The 6,596-nt window shown below is 50.8% G+C and overlaps 1 protein-coding gene across 3 annotated transcripts in view; it reads left to right on the top strand.

Annotated features, from left to right (window-relative positions):
* The first annotated feature begins 823 nt into the window (after positions 1–823).
* The window catches only part of sema5a (sema domain, seven thrombospondin repeats (type 1 and type 1-like), transmembrane domain (TM) and short cytoplasmic domain, (semaphorin) 5A), an 88,115-nt gene continuing 82,342 nt past the window's right edge, over positions 824–6,596 (top strand). For 2 of the 3 annotated variants that reach the window (XR_003785544.3, XR_003785543.3), the window contains exon 1: positions 824–1,397. The gene's annotated coding sequence lies outside the window, so the exon portion shown is untranslated. The remainder of the gene's footprint in view (positions 1,398–6,596) is intronic. The other variant, XM_029146607.3, reaches the window with a different exon arrangement.

Here is a 6,596-nt window from a genome sequence, read left to right as displayed (position 1 = left end):
AAAATGACCTGATTTGAATTGGGATGCGAGGACGCACGGGAGCCGCGGCGCCGGCTGCGGCACGTTCCCGTTTAACGAGGAGGCGCATTAACAGGCTGTTGTTGACTCCGCTACGTGTCTGTCAAGAAGACAGACGCGCGCTTTGTCAGGGGCCTAAAGCTGCGCGAGACAGGCTTTGGGCTCCGGAGCTTGATAGAGGCTGCGTTCATTCAGCGGGGGATAAATAGGTAATTGAACTGGGGATGTCACTATTAAAATACACACAGGCAGGAACACAGCGCTGTCACTCTCCATCTTGCTCCTCTTCTCTGGCGAATACGAGCACCCACGCGCACTCGCATCAGACGCGACGCGTATTTGCTTTTTTAAAAAAGATCAGTTGTTGAAAATAGATCTGAATAGAAGTTTAAGTGCCACTTTAATCGTCTGCTTTTTCTATTAAAAAAGCGTCTCCTTTAGGCTGTAGAAGATGCAAAGCGCAGCATCAGGCACATTCATATTAGTGGATGAGAGAGATGCGGTGATTCAACGCTGTGTGTCCTGAATCATCAAGCAGGTGGAGTTCATAAAACACTTGGCTCTGGATTATGACCAAATGCAGCTCTCGTCTTGCTGTTGAAGTCAGATGCTGGTGAGTAGGTTCCTGACTCTGACCTCTGACCTTCCTGGTCGTGTATCACTAAAAGTAAAAATGTCAAAGTGACTCCAACTAACCACATCCCAGTCACCCCACTTGTCACCCCGGCGGTTTGGGCGCTGTATTTCCCCTCTCCACCTGCAGGACAGCTGTGCAGCCGCTGCCACGTCCCTCCGCCTCTGCGCTCCGCGTTGCTGGAGCGGACGCGCGAAGTGGGGGCGCACTCCTCGGAGCCAGCCCTGCTCGTGAGATGCGCAGCTGTGACTGCGAGTGAAAGCGGCGCTGGACGCATCACTCCACCTCCACCTCCACCCCCGCTGGCTGTTTGTACACAGGCTCCGACTGTTTTTACTCAAAGGGAAACTTTTGTGCGTTTCCTCCCCCCCCGTCGGCGCCGTCGCTTCGCACCCGGATCCCCCCCGCCGGAGAGCGGAGGTGCGTCGTCCGTGCGCAGCGGCGCGACAGTGCGGTGTCCGATTACGAGCCGTGCGCCGAGGAGCCACCGGCACAGAGCGCTCCTCCGTGGAGGAGAAATAGCACGCAGGAGCCCGCAGGGGACGAGAGGCGACGCGGCGGATCTCTGCAGAGAGAGGGAGAGAGAGAGGGGAGTTGGACGGTGCTCGGGTTCCGGCACAGACGCGGCAGAACTGAGGATATTTCGTCCAAGTCGTCTTTATATTGCGCTTCTGCGTCTTCTCGCCGGGACGAGACACGCAGCTGTGCTCCGTACTAGATGCACGGGAGTTGGGGACTTTACCTGGTAAGAGCAGATCCTGCTTCCGTGTGAATTGTGCTTTTGTGACGGATCGCAGCATCTGTGGCGGCTCTGCTTCTAAACGCAAGGTGATGTTTTCATCAAATGAAACCGGTGCCTTCATCGCGCTGTCACCCGTCGCGTTGTTCTGTCGTGTCAACCGACAACACGGTGGAAATGCCTCGCGTGGCGCATTCGAGTCAACATTTATTATTATTTTTTAGAAAACCTAAGACCTTGTAAATGAAAGGCTCAGTTTTAGAAGTTTCGCGTTCGCGTGGCGGGGTTCGTCCGCTTGGTGGCGCTGACAGAGTGCGGCCGCTCCAGGAAATCTTCAAATTCTACTAAATCACCGCAGTGTCTGGCTCCTTTATTATCTGATGACAGCTGATTATGGTCTGACTGACGTAGTAATTAATACCTCCATCTGCACAGGTCTGCATTCTCTGGAGCCAGGGCGTGTTTTTTTTTCTTGTTCCAAACTTGCTCTCAAGTCGTAAAAATCAGTCAGAGCCATGACAGCACAAATGCAAATGGGACCTTTTAACACTGAAATGTCTCTGGTTAATTATGGTGTGATTCCTTCTCTTTGTTCTGCCCTTTTTGTTTCCCAGTGTAGTGTTTCATTAGCGGATTAGATGTATGGACCTAATGTCAATATGTCTTCATTCTGTTTAAACCTTCCACTTTTTAATATTTCATTTATGTTCCCCTTGTGCTTCAATACAAAACACTTTCTGCTGAACCTGCAAACGAGATGAAGCGACTGCGTGTAACACAACAGTTGAGTTTTACAGTTAATTTCTGCGCATGAGTCATATTTCTTTTTATTCTGTTCATCCCTTTGTTGTAGGGTTTCAGACCTTCCAGCCATACACCTCAAACTTCAAGCCCGTCACACAATACAAGAGCCGGAGCCGAGTCCTTGTCGGTTTATGTGGTTTCGTGAATGCGCATGAAAAAAAGGGAACAAGAGTTTCCTCTGAACTCTCAATTTAAGTTTAGTGTTTGCTTCAGTTTAGCAAGTTTAAGAGAAATAACTTGCTGGATTCACGGCCCTTCGGGTGTGGACGAATGCTAATCTCCAGCCCTGATGCTGATTAGTGCACAATTAACTGAACACAACCACGAACTAAGCCCATTATTTGACATTGTTTATTTAAGCCGGAGGCAACAACCTTTTGCATGGAAGCTGCTCTTTTGCTCAGGTGCTGCGTCCAGATTACGAAGCGCAGCGCATCCCACCCTGCTCCATTGGTATTCACGCGGGGCTGCTGTTGTTTTGGAACTTGAAAGCTGTAGCCGTGATAAACACAGTCCGCTTCCTCTGATCTTATGGCCCGTGAGGATGCGCTGGCTTGTCCGTCCTGTCACACGGCGCCTAGCAGTGGAAAATCATGACCCTTATCCAGATGGTGGAATTACTCTCGACTCACAGCATCCGAGCTTTTATTAGACGGAGATCACATGCAAAAAAAACAAAAAAAAAACCCTGAGGAAAAGTGATGACAAGGAGGCATAAAGTGACAGAGAGAAAGGGACGATATGGAAATGCTGAATCAACATAGTGCGTTTTATCAAAATGTATATTATATTGCAGAGAAGGCATAAATACAGTTGGATCTCCAAATAATGCCTGGTTGCATCTTCTTCTTATTGGATCTGATGCCTTTCCCTGTTTCTTTCCAGTCAAGTATTTTCAGATTTGTAATATTTGGTCCAATGATGATCCCAAACTTTCATTCTGTTTACAACTCATGAGATGATTGTTGGCTGGCACCTTCCTCACAGAGGCACAGATGAGCCTGTCGTATGGAACGCAGCCACACATTCCAGCAGTGAGTGATTAGCGTGATTGATATTTGCGCCGTGTTGGGAAATTGCCCAAAACACCGACACCGAACACCGGCACAAACACCGCAATTAGTCCCAGCCAGGAGATTTTTCCACGACGAAAATGACCCCGGTGGAACCTCGGCGGGCTGCGGGGTCGCCATGGAAACGGGCTGAATGACAAGCCCATTGTCGCCGACCTTTGTGATTCAGCATCCCCTCTGGGTCGGGCGCCGCCGGGAGACGGAGTGAAAGGCATTGTCGTGCACGTGTAAACTAAACATCCATTACCCCCTGGCCCCTCGGACCTCTTTAGGGCCCTTTGGTTACTTATTTATCTGACACCGGCAGGGTTGGGCTTCGCGGGAGCTCTCCGCTGCGCACACGGGCCTCACGAAAGGTCCGGCGTTATCGGCCCACATTCCACGAGAGCCGCGATTCCCTAATTCTCCCCAGAGGATGATTTATGACTGTTTTAAGTCAATTTAGAAGCTCAAACACAAGTTGAAGGCGTTGTCTTTGCCTTCCTGCTGCTTGTCCTCCACCGCCACAGGCTGTTTATACATCGCAGCCCCTTCGCCTTTATCTCATCCCTGCGTTAAACCCTCAAAGTTGAGCACACGCCCCCGTTCTTTTTGGGGGGGTTTGCGCTGGTTGGAGTCGGCAGCAGCGCGTTCAGATACATTTCCGACCCATCTCAGCGTAACAAAGGATGTTGCCAAGGTGTCGGCACATAGTTCTCTAGCTTCTTTCCCTCTGTTCTCTGTTATTTAGTGAGATGGCGCGACGTTGCTATGGCTACTCCAAGGTTTCCTGCAGGGGATTTGAGTGCCGGTCCATCACAAAGGAAATGAAAATGTTGGCAAAATGAAAGTTTATCATCCACTCCACTTGTGTTCTTTAAAAGGCCAAAGTGTCACAGCGGTTGCCATGGAGATCGTGAGAAAGTTATCAAGCAGAATGCACCGCGTAACCTCGCCGGATCTGTCGCCTCGCCGAAGCGCGCGTGGCAGCTCGGCGATGACTTACACATCGCAGCGCACTCACGTACATAATGAGAACCGGTTTTGTGATGAGTGATAAAAAAAAAAGAAAAGAAAAAGTGACGAGGACTATGTGGTGGTTCACACTGCATGCACGGGGGCAGGTGCGGGGGAACCGGCTGTGGGGGGTGCGCGATGCGTGATCCCGGACTCGCTGTTACGTCCTCGGAGCTCGGATCCGAGAGCCGCACGTCTGCGGTTTGGAGTAAAACATCCCGTTTCATGTCCACGCGTCAGAGGGAATTAGCGACACTAAAGCAGCCTTCACTCGCCAGTGATGTTACACTGCATTAGCTCCGTCTGTCTGCCGACTACAGCCTCCCCCCTCCTCCCCCCTCCTCCTCCACCCAACTCAAATAGCAGAGGAATGTGTCTTTTAACCGCGGTGCCAGCGCGGGAAGGAGAGCGAGCCTCTATTTGGGTCACGATTAAATAATCCCCAAAGCCTCTTTTTCATTGGGGATCAAGCCAAGAGGATGTTTGAAAGGTTAAACAGAGATGGAGCCCAAACTTTCTGTGACAACAGAGGAAGTGATTATTGTAAACTTATTTAAGTTTGGGAGCCGGTTGTACTTTTCCCGTGCACTTGTATCGGTGGGAGTCTTAGGAGAGGTGGCGGGTGAGGAGGAGGGAGGGGGGAGGGTGTGCGTGAAGAGGTGTAATGAGTCAAAGGAAAAAGAGGCGAGAAGAGGTTTTTAAATGAGAGATAGAGGAAGGAGCCGGTCTTTGTTTACGCGGTGATTGAGCGCCACGGGGCCATTTGAAGGGTGAAATGAGTCATGAATTGTCACCGAGCGCACACGCGGGGAAACACGCGCTTTCTCCCTCTCTGGCCCATCACCCAGATGTGTTTCCCCGCGGAAGATGAATGGCTCCTGAAGCATGAATGAGTGGATCATTTGACGGCGACGCGCCCCTCGTACATTTATAGGGGGGGGGAGCTCCGTGTTTCGGGCTGCAGCTCGGAACTCAGAGGTGGGAGCGAAACTGGACTGCCTCCTGCGAGACTCCGACACCCTCGGCTATGTATAGTCGCGGCTAAATTAGCAGTCTGCACCTATAACGGAAGCAGGTGCGGGCGGTGGGTGTCGTGTGTGTTTGTTTGTGTGCCACGAGGAGCCGCGTTTGCCATATGTCTTCAGATTAGCGGGCGGTGGCTGTAATGCGGCGTAAGTCTTTCGCGGGTTTAGAGTTTGTTAACCCTCGTGGGACGCGCATTGCCGCATCTTATCTTTATGGAGCGGATCATTATACGATAAGGAGCGCGTTTGAAGTGAACGTGTTTGGAAGTAGCCGAGCGTCCTCCATGGCTGCCAAACAGCCACAGAGGCTCTAATTTGATCAGCAAGAGGATATAAATAAAGAAAATCCTTTAATCTTCTGCAAATGAAAACATTTATCTGTGCTTTGAAATCATTACGAAGGGCTAATCAGAGCAACATCCTCGAAGAAGAAACAAAAAAAAAAAATGCGAGCTGCTCCTTCACAGCAGATGAATGAGGGAGGCGGAATTACGGAGCGCGCTATATTCTTTTTATCCAACCTCATATGAAAGTGTGCGATAGCATCTGAGAGATAAAGGGGCCCCACCGCTTGTAGTTCGGCCACGCAGGAAAATGGCAACAGAGGAGAGACGCGGAGGGAGATTAAAGGGGAGATAGAAGGAGGGAGAGAGAGAGATGCGAGGCTGCAGATGGATGTGGGAGATAAGAAGTTGGTTGTCAGACAATGAGGGGAGGCGCCTGGTTTCTTATGGCAAGATGAGGACAAGGGGGGAGAAAGGGGGAGTAGGCGGGTCACTGAGGAATAGGAGGGATGATGGGACGGGACAGGAAGTGAGCAACACCTGTCTGTTGCTCACTTCCTGTCTTCCTTCACTAAGTTTGTTTAAGTGAGTAAAAAGGTAAAAAAATTGTGGCTATGCTAACGAGTGGCTATGCTAACGAGTGGCTATGCTAACGAGTCAGAGAAGCTAAAGGAACCAAAATGTGAAGCAACACATTCGATAGGACCCCAAAACCATGAGCGCAGAAGACAATGGACCCGCACCTACTGTACCGTACTGTTCTCCTCTCACCCAGAACCCGGCTGTGAGCGCCCAGTCCGGCCCGACCGTGGGCACAATGCTGCTTCAGTCCTGGAGGTGAAACCACACGGAGGATGTGTGCTCTGGGAAAAAACCACCGGCAGCGAATAACGAAGCGCTCATTATTCCCCCTCAACAACATTTCATTCTTCCTGAATAAACCGTCGGAGAAGAATGAGCCCTCAGTCGCAGAACCCGGCTGCCTGCCCGCGCCGCCACCTTGTTTTGTTGATTGCACTTTAC

This window comes from Betta splendens, chromosome 4 (assembly GCF_900634795.4).
Source record: "Betta splendens chromosome 4, fBetSpl5.4, whole genome shotgun sequence".
Classification (NCBI taxonomy): Eukaryota; Metazoa; Chordata; class Actinopteri; order Anabantiformes; family Osphronemidae; genus Betta; species Betta splendens.
This window is presented reverse-complemented; position numbering and strand designations above follow the sequence as displayed.